At 44.1% G+C, this 15,815-nt stretch overlaps 1 protein-coding gene across 2 annotated transcripts in view; it reads left to right on the forward strand.

The window, feature by feature from the left end:
• Positions 1–2,692: 2,692 nt before the first annotated feature.
• Positions 2,693–15,815, forward strand: part of FAM110B (family with sequence similarity 110 member B) — a 103,029-nt gene continuing 89,906 nt past the window's right edge. Inside the window, exons 1-2 of one of the 2 annotated variants that reach the window (XM_046938092.1) lie at positions 2,693–2,790; positions 13,929–14,019. The gene's annotated coding sequence lies outside the window, so the exon portion shown is untranslated. The remainder of the gene's footprint in view (positions 2,791–13,928; positions 14,020–15,815) is intronic. The other variant, XM_004939866.5, reaches the window with a different exon arrangement.

The following is a 15,815-nucleotide window of genomic DNA, read 5'->3' on the forward strand; positions in this document are numbered from 1 at the left end:
TTAATTAACATAATTTTATTTTAAGCAGTGTCAGCTGTTTCCAAGTAAACCTGCTGATCAGACTGACAAACGCTTTATTCTTGGTCTTACAAGAATTTGGGCCTAGGAAGACAGTTATGATCAGTAGCTGAATTTTTAAAGCCCCGTCTCTCAAAACCTTTTGTAGATGGTGAAGCATTTTAATGGACCAACAAGGTAAATTCATTTTGTAATCATCTGTTCTTAGGTATGTGTGAAGAAATAAGTCTGGAACTGGATAATTTTCTGTCCACCTCCAGAGGTTCCTAACTTTATTTTACTTCTAATGGAATTAAATGAGCTTAATCAGGTACATGCATGTTCATAGAATTAGTCTTTGCCTCGGATACCACTTGTACATAGATACTATGGCACTCTGAAATACAAACCTCTGTGTGCAAGGGTAATCATTTATGGTGCCCTCAAATGTCGTCCTGGGTTCAGAGTGCTAGTTTCATTACAATGACTTGGACCGTGATGAAGTCCCTGGGTGCTCGTGATTAACTTGGGTCTACGGCTTGCCTTGCAGGTGGGGAACTTCAGGCAGTGTTTTTATGGGATGGACATCTGTCTGAGACAGAGGCTGTCACCAATCTTGATGGTGAGAATGAATATTTTAATAGCTATATTAAAATTAAAGGGTGAGATATTAATTGTATTATTCCATACTTCTTCCCAGAGGCAGCAGCTGCAGTGTGGCATAATTTAATAAAGCTATCCATCATGTGATGAACGGGTGTAAAAACGTTACCAGTCAGTACTGTAAGAAAGAGCTCTGTAGCTTTTGTTTCATCAAGAAGGGTGCACACAACAGAAGTGCTGTTTGACAAATGTTTGTGTGTTGTCCTGGAATTAAAACACTGGTAGGCCTCTGCTTTGACCAGGAATGGCATATCAAAGTGGCTGGTTGGTGCTTAACAACCTGAACAGCTTGGAACCAAAAACCTTGTGCTGTCCTGATACTTGCACTGAGCTGAAGCAGAGGCCACTGTGCTCTGGGTCTCTGCGCTCATCAAGAACTTCCAGGTGAAACTGTGGAACTGCTGGGGCTCTATGGGGCTATTAATGAACCCTGGGGAAATTAGATTTTATGGAAGGCTGCCAAAAAGCCCCCCTGGTCCCAACAACTTGGTATAGTCTAGTTCTGGTTTGTCACCAGTTCACTGAAAGGTCACTTTGTAGATGGTCCTGTAGGTTGAACCACTTCTGTCCAGATGACTGAAGTATACGTGCCCTTCGGAGAAGACCTCATACAAGAGTTTCTAAGCCCCTTCTAAGTGAGAAGTGGACACAGGAAGATCCTTCCCTTTCAACTATTTTATCTGGTGTGAACGGACAGCCTGTATTGTCCTGAGAACTCAAACTGATGAGCTGAAATTAGGAGGAGAAATGTTGGAGTGGTGTTACAGAACAAGCAACGGAGAGGTGCTTAGAGTTCAGTAAGCAACTGGACATGTGCATCAATGGGCAAATCATAGAACCATGGAACATCCCAACTTGGAAGGGTCCCCAAGGATCGTTGATTCCAAATCCTGCCTTCACACAAAATCACCTAAAATTCAGATCCTATGGCTGAGAGTGTTGTCCAAACGCACCTTGAGCTCCAGCAGCTTGGGGCCAGGACCATAGCCCTGGTGAAGAACCTTTTCTGATATCCAACCTGCCCCTCCCCTGACACAGCTCCGTGCCGTTCCCTCGGGCCCCGTCGCTGTCACACGGAGCAGAGCTCAGCGCCGCCCCTCCGCTCCCTGTGAGGAGCTGCAGCCGCCATCAGGCCTCCCCTCAGCTCCTCTGCTCTGCGCTGAGCGAACACAGGGACCTCAGCCGCTCCTCACGCATCCTGCCCTTCAGATTCTTCCCCATCTTTGCAGTCCTCCTCTGGATGCTTTCCTTGTCCTTCTCTCTGCAGCCCAAACCTGCATCCTGTGCTCGAAGTGAGGCCACAGCAGTGCAGAACAGAGCAGGATAATCCCTTCTCTGGTCATTGTCCGAGAGTCAATGTTTGAAAGAAAACTCATGGACACACACACACACACAACGGACTAAAGGTGTATCTGAAAACAGATTTGTAGTTTTTGGTAACTGCCAAGAAAAGAATGCTAAGAAAACAGTCTTCACAGTTTCTATTACCCTCTGCAATTAAAAAAAGAGAGTGAGAGAGAGAGAGAAGGGAAAAACCCCACAAGTTAATTTAACAGAGCAGCCGCCAGTCAGCTCCCCAGGCATAAACAGGCAGCCGAGGCGCTGCGCGTGGGCTGACTTCAACGCTGGATGCCGAGCGGCGCTTGGCACAGGTGAGCGGGGCTTTCATCGCAGACCCAAATTAACATCGGTAATGCCGTGCCGTCCACGGCCGAAGGAGCAGCCCCGGGCGGGGCTCAGGGCTCAGCGCCCGGCTCGCCACCCCCACCCCCGGCCGCGCCTCGGCCGAACAAAGGCGGCGGTGGCGGCGGGGCCGCTCCGTGCGGCGCGAACACGGCGAGGGGTGAGCCCACACAGATCCGGGCTCGGCGGCGTTGGGAGGGCCCCGCGCCCCGGCCCCCGCGCTCGGCCCGGCCCCACTCGGCGGCGTGTCGGGAGGAAGCGCCGGCCGCGCGGCCGCCGGCCCCTCGGCTCGACCGCCCCCCGTCTCCTCCCCTTCGCAGCCGATCCTCCGCCCCCTCCTCCTCCCGCTGGCGGCGGCGGCGGCTTTCTCGGCCCCGGCTCCCCGCTCTTCCTTACGGCTTCGCCTCGCTCCTCAGCGGGAGGCTCCGAGCCGCGCCGGCGAAGACGGTAAGGGCGGCAGGGCGCGGCGCAGGGCCGGGCCGCGGCTCTGGGTTCGACGGGCGCGGTGGGGCCCTGGGCTGAGCGCCGCGCCGCCGCCCCTCAGCCGCTCCCCCTCTTGCTGCGGACCCCCCGCGGCGGAGGGCGGGCGGGGAGCGAGCGGGGGGCTCATCCCACCGGGCGCTGCGATGCGGTGGGAGCCGCCCTGCCCTGCCCGGTGGGGTAGGGGGCGGGCGGACCCGGCGGGTGGGTGCCGCGGGGAAGCGGAGCCGGTTCCGTGCCCGCTCCCTCGGGATCCGGCGGCAGAGCGGGTCTGCGGCGGAGCGGGCGAAGCGGTTTGAAATTCCTCGCTAATATCAGGGGATAACATATGGCCCAGGAGAAAGCAGCTGGGAGGACTGGCCGGTTAGCTGCTCCCGAGTTATTTTCCCAGGTCGGTGAGGAGCGTGAACTTCCTTCCCTGGACTCCCCTGCGTGGGGATGGGGCCGAGCACATGGTGTTGCTGCGCCTCTGTCACCGCGCTGCCCGAGCGGGGCGGCCGGCGGCTACCGGCGCTGAGCTGAGCTGAGCCGCGGGGAACTTAGGGCCGGGGAGGAGGCTTGTCCGGAGGTAACTGGCTTGCACGGCCCGTACTCCTCCAGCGATGCTTCTCTCAGCTAGGGCAAGAAGCGGAGCTGTTTCCTATGGTCCAGGGTGTATAGCACCGTATACAATAGAGGAGGTTAAAACTTTCGAAGACCTGGCGTGGTCACACCAACGTCTCCCGTGCCATCAGTGTTAATTCACTCAGGCCTGAGTTAGGGTGATTTGCATGCTGATCCGTGCTTGTGTTTAAAATCTACAGTTATTGTGTTGAGATACTTAGGGGTGGAACAGCCTTTGTGCTTCAAATGACAACGCTATTGTGTTTTTAAGCAGGAAGGTGACTTTTATCTGTAGCGTGGACTTTTTATCTTCAGTGTAGAGCTGTTATCACATGGCTGTAAGTGCTCTTTTTCAAACCTGCTACTGATGTGCTGAGTGGCTTTGCGGAGGTCACTTTGCACTTCGGCTTCAATCCTCTGTGCAGCGTGTCTCTTGATTAAATATGGTGCTGGGTTAGAGCGAGTGCTTTCATTTCACATCCATATTTATGTACCCTGAGAGCCGTGCTTCGTAGGGCGGCTTGTTGTTGGTTCTGCCCATAGAGCCTGCTGGTTCTTGGTGCATGGCACGCCGTGGGCGTGCAGTGTGCCTTGTGCCTCACGTCGTGTCCTACTTATTCAAAAAAGTTGGGACCTCTGAAAAGGTCAGTGTAATCCATACCGCCCCAGCACACAACTGGCTTTGAATTAACAAAGCTTCAGTATGAGTTGGTGAGACCGTTTCTGGTGATGGGGGCTGAGAGAGAGATGAAGGATCACTGGTAGTCTCTGTGGGGATGGTGGCTTTTGTTTGCCTTGGTGTGCTTTGGTACCGTTAGAGCTGTATGCTGGCTCTGACAAGCATCCCATTTTATAGAGGTCCATAATTAACTATGACATTTGATACTTCATGATGCAGTATTGAATCTGTGGGCAGGAGGTAATAAGCAGGTGCCTGTGCTCTCCTCACAGCTCTGTAGTGTAGGTGCAGGTATACCAGGAATGTGCTTTTTGGGTGATTTATTGCCTTGATGGAGCTGATAGCTCTGAGCTGCCCTTGTGCCAGGACATCTCTGCAGATAATGAGAGAAATCATGTCGTGAGTCAAAGCTAAGAAGGGAATGGTGTTTTCCAGGCACATATAGAGCCCATCTGCTGTCAGTTTGTTGGAGTGGGTCTGGCTATGTCCTGCTGCAGCACATGGCCATCTGAGCCCTCTCTCCCTGGATCTTGGGACTGGTGGCACTTCAGGTTGTTCCTGAAGGGGCTCTGTACAGGTGTGGTTTTACAGTGGGCGTGATGTTGTTTTCTACTTAAAGTTTACATTATACTCCAAAACTAGGAGGAGTGACTTTCATTTAATGAGGCAAAAGTGTGTGAAGTTATGAAACATAGCTCTAAAGTCATGTTTTGGTAGCTCAGAGGTACAGAACCTATTTGAGATATGGTGCTAACATGAAAAAGCGTAGTGCACAAAAGTTTTCCTTTTGGAAGCATGCTTCTAAAAGTGGTCACATATTTCAGTGTACTGATTGATATCCAATCTAATCATCCTGGGATACCTTTTGCCTGTTAACTGTGGTGGAATGGGCAGTGAACTAAGGCAGAACACACTGCCCAGAGCTGGATGTCATATCTTTGAACTCTGGTTCTGGAATGTTTCTGGTCTCTCCGTGGCTAACACTGGATCTTGTTTTCCATCACTAGATAACAGCTCTGTTCCACAAGGCGCATGTGTTGATTAGCCACAAGTTAATCATTGTGAATTAAAATGAGGGATAAATGTGCCAGCTGCAAAGTGCTTTTATTTCAGAAGGACAGGTTCTGAGAAGTTAAAGGAACTAGTTTGTGAAGTACACTAAGCTGAAGACCTACAGGTCTACAGATTTGGAGGGGGAAAAATGCATTGGATTGCCTTAAATGAAAGGTACAGCATCTGCTCAGAATCTGCATTTTAAGCAGGAGGAAATGTTTTCCAAGGGGACTGCGAACCTTGCTGCAAGAGTAAGCATCTTGGGAAAAATACCACAAGTTATCAGAAAACCTTTAAGAACTGAAGGGAAGGAGGAGATTGACTGTCAGTGGGCTGAAACTGCAAGAATAACATGTATTTCTAAATGCTAGATTGTGAAGAAATTTAACACGAACAAAGGGTTTTTTGTTTTGTTTTGTTTAAAAAAAAAAAAAGAAAGAAAAAGAGGTGGGAGGAAGACAAGTTGGGTTTGATACTATGAGGACCAGGCTGTAGTTGAAGGATATGTGACTTTAACAACTCCAAAATCAGCCAGTTATGACCACTTTCCCATAGAAATGAGAATATGGGAGAAAGACAGCGTGACAAACAAATAAAAACAAGTCTTATGCTTGTTTCAAGTTTTAATGCTGTTAAGGAAAGGAACCCAAGAGCCTCTGCTGTAGGACTCTGAAAGGGTTGGCACAGAATGTTGGAGCCAGGTAAAAGAAAAGAATTGTTTGTTGTCTGTCGAATTGGGTGTAGTGGCTGTGATAGCAGTAAAGCAAAATAATTACACTTGTGTTTATTTTCTAAGGAGAGAAGAATGAAATCTATTCACACTTCTTGCTCTGGTCTTAATAATATTCAGGGATTTAGAAGAAATTTGGAATGGAAAAAGTAATTAAATACACAAAGATAAGTGGAAAACAGGATAAAATGCATCATGGATTCGCCACAATTAGGTCATGGAAGACTAAAGATGTATTATTACTGGATAAGTACTGAATGTTACAGACAAAAGGAGTAGAAGACTTCAGTTCAGCGGTGCTACACTGAAAATAACTGAATTGGAAATACGAGGATTGGCTAAAAAATGGTGAGATAGCTTAAGGAGACACCAAAAAAGAAATTGACTCTGGCTGTGTGGATAGAGTTGCTGCTTGGGGTAGGTATTGCTGGGGAGCTGGTCTTCTTTCCTTCATACCAGCGGAGATTAATCTGTTCAAAGGGTGATTGCTGATGAGGCGAAGTCAGGGAGCACAGTCAGCATTGAGGAAGGTTGGACTGTTGCACAGGAAGACTTGAATGTCCACGATGACTGAAGCAGTAGGAATGAGAGGAAGTTAAATAGCTCTGAAAGTGAGATTATCTGCTGAGTGATTATTAGCAGCACATCTGCTGTCAGCTGGGAGGTCATCCCTTAAAACAGATCTGCAGGGAAAGGCCTGCATGCTGTAGTCAAACAGGGATGACTGATGCTGGACACAAAACAAAAGCAGATGTGGTGGTCACCGAGATCTCTTCAGTGAGAGAATTATTATACAAGGCACTGGGGAGATTTCATGTCAAATATTGTACACGATTCTTGCTACTTGTGTACAGAGAAGATAAAATTCTAGAACATTTAGAGGGTCATCCAGGCTACAGAGATGATGGGCACAAACAGTCTGGATTTAGGTGGAGACTAAAACTGAAGCTATGTTGGCTTTTATCTCTTAGTTAGGGCAGACAGGAGGGTAGCAGCTGCTAAGAAATTCCCTGGGGCAGATTCTTAGAGAAGAGGAAAGGTCATAAACTGAAGTTCATCTGTAATTGTTGATTAAGAGCTTGTCGTACAGGAGGATGACTGGATGACTTGTTGAATGAATGTTAGAAAACACGTACGTTGAAAATCAAAATGAGTTTCCCAGCTATCAGATTTTGGATACTCTCCCACCTGCTTGTCTATTAAGTCACAGTTTGTGTTTAAGTTTGTGTGTGACCGCTGAGGAACCTGCACAGGCATCTCAAGCTACCTTAAGTTTGGTGCTTCGATCCTTGGTGCAAATCAACAGAAATAGAAAATGCTTCCATGAAGGAAGCATCATGAGCAGATAGGCTGGTTTTTTGTTGTTTGTTTGTTTTTGTTTGTAATTTTTTGGAGATGAGAGTAAGTGTTGTCCAGTCACGTGATGGTGGAGGGAATTTTTAGCAAGTAAAATTCCCGTCAATGCCATTAGTAGCTGCTGCTTTTTGTTTTTTTAGTGTATAATGGAATCAAGTATAAATCATAAAATATTAAAGATAACCACAAATTAATATGCATGGGACAGAAAATGGAAAAGCAGGCTGGAGGTCAGGATGGCTGATGAACACGTAAGTAAGGCCCTCAACCACCACTGTTGAGTGGGTGCTTACATCCATCCTCTGTGCTGAGCCACACAACGGCCAAGGAGGCCCCATCACCCAGGACACCCTGAAGCATGGCAGCTCAGACACTTAGTTTGGGGTTTCCCTTCAGCTGAAGGCTTGTCTGGTATGAGCAGAAGCTTAATGATGGCGTATGTGATTTGAAGGCCCCACCGTGCTGACTTTGATCTCCTTTGGAGTATCGGAGCCTTCCCGTTTGTAAGCTTTCCTGTAACTGAGCTTTGTAGACACAATCTGGCTTCTGGAAGCTTCAAGAGGACTCCTTAAAAAGGAGGAAGAATGTATGTCATTGGTGCGGGTGCATCTTTAGAAGAATCATTTAAAAAAAGTAAGATGCTTTGAGAATGTTTGTACATCAAAGCAAGATCAGTGTCTTGATACTGTTTTATGTCTGTTTGTTTTGAATTATAAGGCAGGTGTCTAGCTTCCTTAGAAATAATCCAGCTGCACACTCCTTTCCACTGGAGTTGACTTAAAATTTAATTGTTCAGATTTTTAATGTTTGCTTTAAATACATGTGCTTTTTTCCCTTTTTTTTCTGCCTTCTTCTTAAGTGGAGCTGTGTAATGAGCTCAGTGTGTTGGCATCCCCCATAGGAAATAAACGTGAAAAGATTGTGTTGAGCCATCAAAAGAATAATTCAACAATCCCAGGGAAAATTGAATTTATTGTCTTGGTAGCTTTTAGCATGTATTATGCTATTCACTTATTGTGATTTTTTTTTTTCTTTCTTTTCACTTGCTCCTCTTGCTCTTTTATACGAATGATGAGTATATCATTAAAAAAGATGAGACCAGGGCTATGCTTCATGTTCGTGTAGCATCTTTTGTTTGACAGCTTTCAAGTTCCAAATGCTAATGGATGAGGTGGATAAGTTGTTATTTCAGGTTTATAAAGGAGAGATTCAACCTAAACTTGAATGGCCTCCAGCAAATCAGAGAGCTGAGCACACATCTCCTGGTGCTTTGTTGAGTTCTTTAAAACAGAATTGCTCCAATAATTTCCTGTTACAAATTTGAGGTCTTGGAAAAGTCTGCATTAAGAAATGGGAGGAAATGTTTGAAGACTTTATTGGTCAGGGAAGATGACAGCCACATCCAGTATCGTCTGCAGCTCAAACAAGTGGAAAGGAACTTCCTTGCTGTTACTACTGTGTTCATGGCAAGCATGGTCAGACTGGGAAGCAGAGAAATGGATCGGAGCAAGAGAGGAGTGGTTTAAAGAGATGGAGGTAAAACATGAAGCATGCACAAGTGGAAGAATACAAGGGAGTTGTGATTGACAGAACGAGAGTTAGGGAAAGACTGTGAATGAGCAAACCAGTGGAAAGGGAAATGACAGAATTGCTTGTGATACACTTGAACTCAGTATGCGTATTAATGCGTGTTCGAATTAAACTGGAGAGCTCATGTTTTATTCATCACTGTGATGTAACTGTGGGATAGCTATTAGCTGGTTGGGGTTGCACTATTGAGAAGAACTTGTCTGAATGAAGAGAGTGTACAGTGGGGAAGGAACAAAGCAGAACCTTGCAGCAAACTGCAGGAGAACCTTTTAGGCGTGAGCATCTGCCGATTAAATGGCATTTTGTGTAGTTCACAAACAAAGCAAAGGAAAGAAGAATTGCGGGAGGAAGAAAGGGGAAAGAAAGGTTGTTCCGCAGCCTTCCAGTGCTTGCTGTCACCTTTCCTTCAGATTTCCACCTGCTGTTTATCTTTTTCTTTTCCTTGTGCAAACAGGAGCTGAAGAAACATCCTTTCCTTGTGAAAGGGCCATTGGTAGCAGCGTTGTTCTTCCTCAAGTACCTCTACACAGCTTTAGGCAAGTCTGTCTTAAATAACTACCCAAATTCATGAATGGACTCAGACCTTTGGATTCAGAATGACCTTTGTATGTTGTTGTCCTTTTCTATTTGACAGCTTAATCAGTGTGTGCTATCCAGGGAGGTCAGTGGGCCATTGGAAGTGAAACTGTTTCTTTTGCGTGTGCTGGTGCATGTATGTATGTGCAGCTTAAACTGTGCTGTAGAATTGTTTAAATAATAGTTGGGCGAGCAGTCCTTGAGATGATAACATGCGTTTTCTAAATGCATATGTATATATATGCACATGCATCCATGGATCACAAAAGCATTATACATTTGCCACTGTTATTTCTCCTGTCCACCCTCAGTAGTTTGGACCTGTTTTCCTCTCTCAAATAAGAGCACCTTGCCACTTTTTGTGTATGCATATACATCTGTGAGACTGTTTAGAAAAAAGTCAAGTTTAATACCAGCATTTCTAAGTCAGTCATGTAGATATGAATAGTTAAAATGTGATGGGTTTCACTTCTATGTTCAATTTAATCGCAAGTTTCCTGTTATCTATGTTGTTTTGCCTTTCTGAACTGTGATATTGCTGAAGTCCATCGCTGCTGAACTCTTCCAGTGAGTTACTTCTGTGTGTTGAGCGACAACTGCAGTGGGTGACAATACCGAATCAATTTAAGTGGTAGGCAGTGTGAATGGGAATTTATGGAATGCTCTCACTGAATTTGGGCACGTGTTATTTTTAACTAATATCTACTAGTGAGAAGCTGGAGTCCCAGTTCTGTAACACATGACATTTCTGCAGTGTGTTTGTGTAAATGCGTGGGGAACATCTGTAGATGTGAAGGTCTGCTCACTTAGATTTTTCTTGTGAGACCACAACACAAGCTTTGCTGAAGGCTTCTCTGATGCTTTCATTAGTTCTTCCTTTATTTATTGTTACTGTTGTCCTGGTCTTGTCATGTTTGTTGTGTGAGTTCAGGGCATTGTTCCCACTATAGTATTGAGTCCTAATTGAGCAAATGAAATGATGCATATTAGGTTAAGCTTCAGCAGTTGTAGCTGAAGTGAATCCCACAAATCTTTGTACACTTAAAACCACACATTTCAGCCTCTTTTTTTTTTTTCCTCCTTTCTTCCTGTTTGGTAGACTGTAAGGGAAAGAAACTGACTCTAATGAAGCAGAGCAAATAGGAATGCACTGTATAAGTGGTTGAATTTGGAGATAAAATGTTTTCCTCTGATCTTCACTATAATGGTTTGAGGTATTCACCGGTGATTGTGTTAAGCAAGATGTGTATATTTAGAAACAAATATGAATTTGATTTCTTTTTTTATAACCTTCTTATTATAGAAAGCTCATGCTATCAAAAAGTTTCTATTTTTGGAATGAGGTCTTTTTTTTCTGTTTAATTGGAAGATGATCAGTGTCATTTCTCTCTTCCTTCCCTCTCTGTCCCTTCCCCTTAAAACAAAACTTGCAGTCTTTAGACAAAAGTGTCTTTGTTTTTACATTTGTTTTATGAAATCACTTAAATCCTTTGGGAAGATCTTTCCTCTCACAGGAAGAAGGGGGGGAAAAAAAGCCCTCCTAAAGCCAAAAAAAGCAAGCCTGCTACCAGACATAACAGTGTTTTGCTATCTGAGTAGTAACAGATTGCGTACAATAATCTATTTTTTGTCTTAAAATGAATGAATAAGTTCAATTGCAGAAATGCACACAAATAGGCATGTATCTTCCACTCAGCAATGATAAAATTAGGAGGACTTGAGGTGAAAATTTGCTGTGGGCCTTTATTGGAGCTTCTTTAGTCTGTCAGTAGCTGGGGGGGGGGAGGGTGGCTGAGGGATGATGACTTCAAAAGTGATATTTCAAAGCTCCACAAGATTAAAAAAAAAAAAGAAAAGAAAAGAAATGCTCTTTTGGATGTTTGGAACCCAATTTATCCTAAAATCCTCTTGGCTTGACATCTTCAGGCTGTTGTGATGCTGTGGCTGAGGTTGTGAAGCCATCCATCCTAATTTTCAAAAGACAGCTGCTACAGTAGGCAGATGTGCAAATTACCCTTTACTGATCTAGGAGCCTGGCAACTGACAGGAAGCATTAGCAAGTGAGAGAATGAACCATAAAGACCAAGAACTATGTGAAATATCACCGTGCTAATTTGCCTGCATAGGCTTTATTCAGAAAATATGCTAAGGAACAGGAATGCTGATGAGATGGAACAAGGTTATTGCGGCATGCCTTCCCCTAAATGTAATAAAAATGCAAAATTCTGCCAGTGGCTTACTCTTCTCAACCACCTGTCTTGTTACAGGGATCTGAAGGGATCCAAGATAAAGGGAAGTAGTGTGAGTAAGTGCTGAACGTGAATGAAAAATTAAGGAGGTCTCACTTGAGGCGAGGAGGTAATGGTTTATTTTCTGTAAAGTAGGAAGTCAGACACTGGACTGAAACAGTGAGATAATACTGACCTAGGGGGCACCTTTGTGAGTGTATGGAGAATGTGGAGTGTGGTGGTGCATGAGGCATACCTTACCTAGCATCTCCTTGAATCTCAGGCAGTTCACAGTTGGCTTGTCTGTAGCATGATGGTGAGGGCAGGTGCTGCTTCCTAGGCTTATTTTCATGTCCTGGCCCTGCAGGTACCCCTGCTCATCTTTCTGGTGCCCGGTAAGGGAACTGTGAAGCCCTGGGGCATTTTGGAGTAGTATCCATGCCACTTGTGAAGAGGTGTATGCAGAGAATGCTCATCTCGTATTTGATCTATTTCAAAGTGCTCTTCCTAAAGACTAGACTAGAGAATTAGAGGCTCTGGGGACATAGAAGCTGAATTAACTCCTGCTTAGCTGGCTAAACAGCAGTATCAGGGCTTTGCCGAAAATGCAAGAGGCCAGATGCACCAGGAGAAGGCCTGTCCCCCATCAACCCTGGGTTTAATAAGAGGTTTTTTCTCTGAGCTTTCATTATCTGTAAACTGCTATGAAGGTGTCAAATGATGCTTTTCTGAATGTTGGAATCAACTCAGTTGTATCACTGTTATTGAAAGGGCTTGGTATAAGGTGCCCAGCCCGTGTGTGAAATCAGATGCGTGTGCTCCAGCTCCAGTGTACATTTCATTGCATCCTCTATCATTGTGATCCTGACTAGCGAAGTGCTGCTAATGGCAGTCAGCTTACTTTGCAGCCAGATACCACAGTGTAATTCTGCAGTGGCATTGCAGAGCTGTGAGACAGCTATGTGGTGCCCACTGCTGTGCTCTGAACGTGAGGAGCTGCTGTCCAGGTGAGACAGGGAGGCAGGGAGACAAACTACATGTTGACATGAATTCTGTCTGTTTTGACTTGTCTGTCTGGTGTTTTCTATTGCTATTCACATGACTGAAGTGTATAAATACACCATTCTATTTCAGAGGTATTAAGCAAACACAGTAATTGTAGAAGAACGTTCTTAAGTGAGGAACACTAGTGTTATGGCAGTAGTGATAGGGATCCTGTCTAATGCAACGCTAGCTGCTGTAAGCTTCCAGACTTTCTGCTACCTCTTCCCCATGCTTCAAACTTCTACTAATTTAAAGTTGAATTTCTAATGAGAAACAAAACCTGTTCCTTAATCAGTGTGACTTGCTTTTATGGAATGCTTCATTCAGCTTGGTGCAAATTGTGAAAGCTGCCTACTATTTGAAAATAAAGCCCACTGTTTTCAGTGTTGAACCAGACTGAACGGTGCCCGGTGAAGTCTTCCTTCAATTAAATACAACTTGGTACCATAGTAATAAAAAGGAGGAGGAAATACTAAAATAGTTTTATCCTTTGTTGTAAATAGACCTTTTTACATGACAATTTTGGAGTTGTAACAGTGTGTTCATCACCATTTTCATAACACCCTTCTTATATTAGGCAGTATACAGAACACTTAATTTGGGGTGGAGAATGTATCTTGTTCTTTAGTGGAACAGTCACCTGTATATAACATCTCTTTCCTTTATGTGAAATTGTTTTGTAGAGTTGTGTGTAGTTGCTCAGTTCTTGCTTGGCTGGGGCTTTTCTGAAATGTCAGGGCTTTTACATACTTGTGAAGGTTGTGGTCTCTGATAGTGAGATGACATTCTTCACTTTAGTTCTGTTTATCTTTCTTATTGTGTCAAACAGCTCTTAAAATTGTTATCAGTGATCTGTTTTTCTGTCATGAGAAAGAATAAAAGTATAAACGAGAACGTAAGAAACTCTGTGGTCACAACCCTACAAAATTCACTGGGACTTGCAGTGAGTGTTCTCCAGGTGTGGGTTGGTAAGTACATGGAGGAGGCAATTATAGTGCTGGAGTATGGCTGGGTTCCTTCTGGCTGCTGGGCTTTGTACCTCTGAAAGCTCCTGAGAAAGCAGGGAATGTGCCCTTGGGTTGCTGTCCAGCGTCTGTCTCTTTTCTTTTTGACATTATAATGTCTTTGATCACAGCTTCGCAGCCTTTGGCAGCTTGAATTGTAGAACTTCTTTCCCCTGTTGAGAAATTACAGAACATAAATATCTAATTGTTTTCCGTTGCGTGATAATTTTTGTTTTAACTAGTTCTGTTCTGACTTGGGAAGAAGACAGATGTGTTCTTCCTGAAAAAAAGGATGCGTTCTGCATGGAAAACTCGGTACAGCTTTTTTTTCAGGTAATTAAAAGCATGTTTCAGAACAGATTTGAATTATCTTGAGTTATGTAGTTAGTCTTCAACCTAAATACATATGAAATGCAAGGTGACGTAAAATGAAGATGCCTGATTTAGTGTGTTCTTCTTATAAAATACAACAAATTTCTCACAAGGAAGTCTTCTTGTAAAAGATTCCAATTATACACTGTCTCTGTTTTCAGTTATTACTTTTCAGTTGTATTTTTTTTGGCTTAGACAATTTTTTTTCTTCTAGCAATCTCTAGGATGAGTATGTAAACTAGTTATTAATGTTTCATTTTTGATGTCTGTAGTAATTCTACCTTTATGCTAATGTATGTAGATCTACAGGTCAGGACTTGACCTATATAGTAAAATGCCTTAATTTACTCCTGTGTACTTTCCTGGGTGTACATATTTAAATAAAAAGAAAGAAAGGTGAGCTGTTGCTTGATGCTGTAGTTTTAGTTGGAGACTGACATGTATGAAATTAATGTAGTCACAAAATGTTCAGCTTCTTGGGCCTAATTTTCCATTACTGCAGTAAATGCAGCTTACAGAGCTCTTTCAGTCAAGATTTTGCTTTGCATATAAGAGAAAGTAGTAATGCCTTCGCATAAAAGACAAGGAGAATGGCCGAAACAGCATTTCCACAAATATGTGCATGCATGAGGCAGGGGAAAGGAGTTGACCAGAAAACTCTAATGACTCTCACTTCTGCCACTGGAACCAGCAGCACACATCAGTATCCACAGAATCATAGAATGGTTTGGGTTGGAAGGGACCCATAAGATCATCTCATTCCAAACCCCCTGCTATAGACAGGGACATCTCTCTCTAAATCATGTTGCTCAAAGTCCTAATAAACATTACGTGCGTGGATGTCTCCAGGTAGGCTTGTGTCATCCTGGAGAAAAAAGACTAAATCCTCCTTTCTGTCCCTTGGTATTTCTGCCATAAAACAATGTTGTCCATATGTGTACGCACACAAGTAATACCCTTCATTCAAAATCCCTGTAGGGACTTGATCCAGTTTCCTAGATGAACTTTTCCTTTCTGCAGCTGATGTGGGCTGGATCTGGGAAAGCAGTTACAGTACCTGGTCTGCATCCAACAATGAAGTGTTGCTCTTCTGAGGGCTGTTAGCTGCAGTAGGGATGTATCCCTTTGTGATGGGGCTGGCTCAAACTCATCTGCCCTGGGCATTGAGGATACGGCACATGGCCCTCTGCTATGGCCTTGCTCCCCTGATGGCTTCTGATGGTACTGAGCAGGCTGGTGGCAAGGCAGTACATGCTGGACATCCGGTGAGATGAATTCCCCAGGCCCTTCTGTCAGGTGTCTTCAAAAATACCTCAAATGCTTTTAATTTTCACTTGATTTCTGTACTCGGTGTTGCTTTGTCTGGAAGTCGTTACATCTTGTAGAAATTCTCATTGGTGGTGTAAGATAACTTGGCAATGTCTATGAGAAAATGGTTATATGGGGAAGAGGCTATTTTGGGATTATTTTTTGTCATATCTGGAGAATTACCAAAAGCAGGGAAGTGCAAAATAGTGGGTTTTTTTTTCCCCTGAAATTTCACACTGCTTTTCAAAATAAATGCTTCAGCCTTTAAGTGGGTGAGTGCTTGCTTGAAAGCGGTGACTCCCAAATGTTCATATTTGAGCCAAGAATAAAATCTTTTTTTAATGCAATCCTGCCTTTGAGAAGAATTTAGTCTTCTTTTAGAGACTTTATTCTCCTTATGGAATGTAATGAGTTTGTTTTGCTTTTCAAAGAAAAGACAGAATTGCACT

Source organism: Gallus gallus, chromosome 2, assembly GCF_016699485.2.
Source record: "Gallus gallus isolate bGalGal1 chromosome 2, bGalGal1.mat.broiler.GRCg7b, whole genome shotgun sequence".
Taxonomy (NCBI): Eukaryota; Metazoa; Chordata; class Aves; order Galliformes; family Phasianidae; genus Gallus; species Gallus gallus.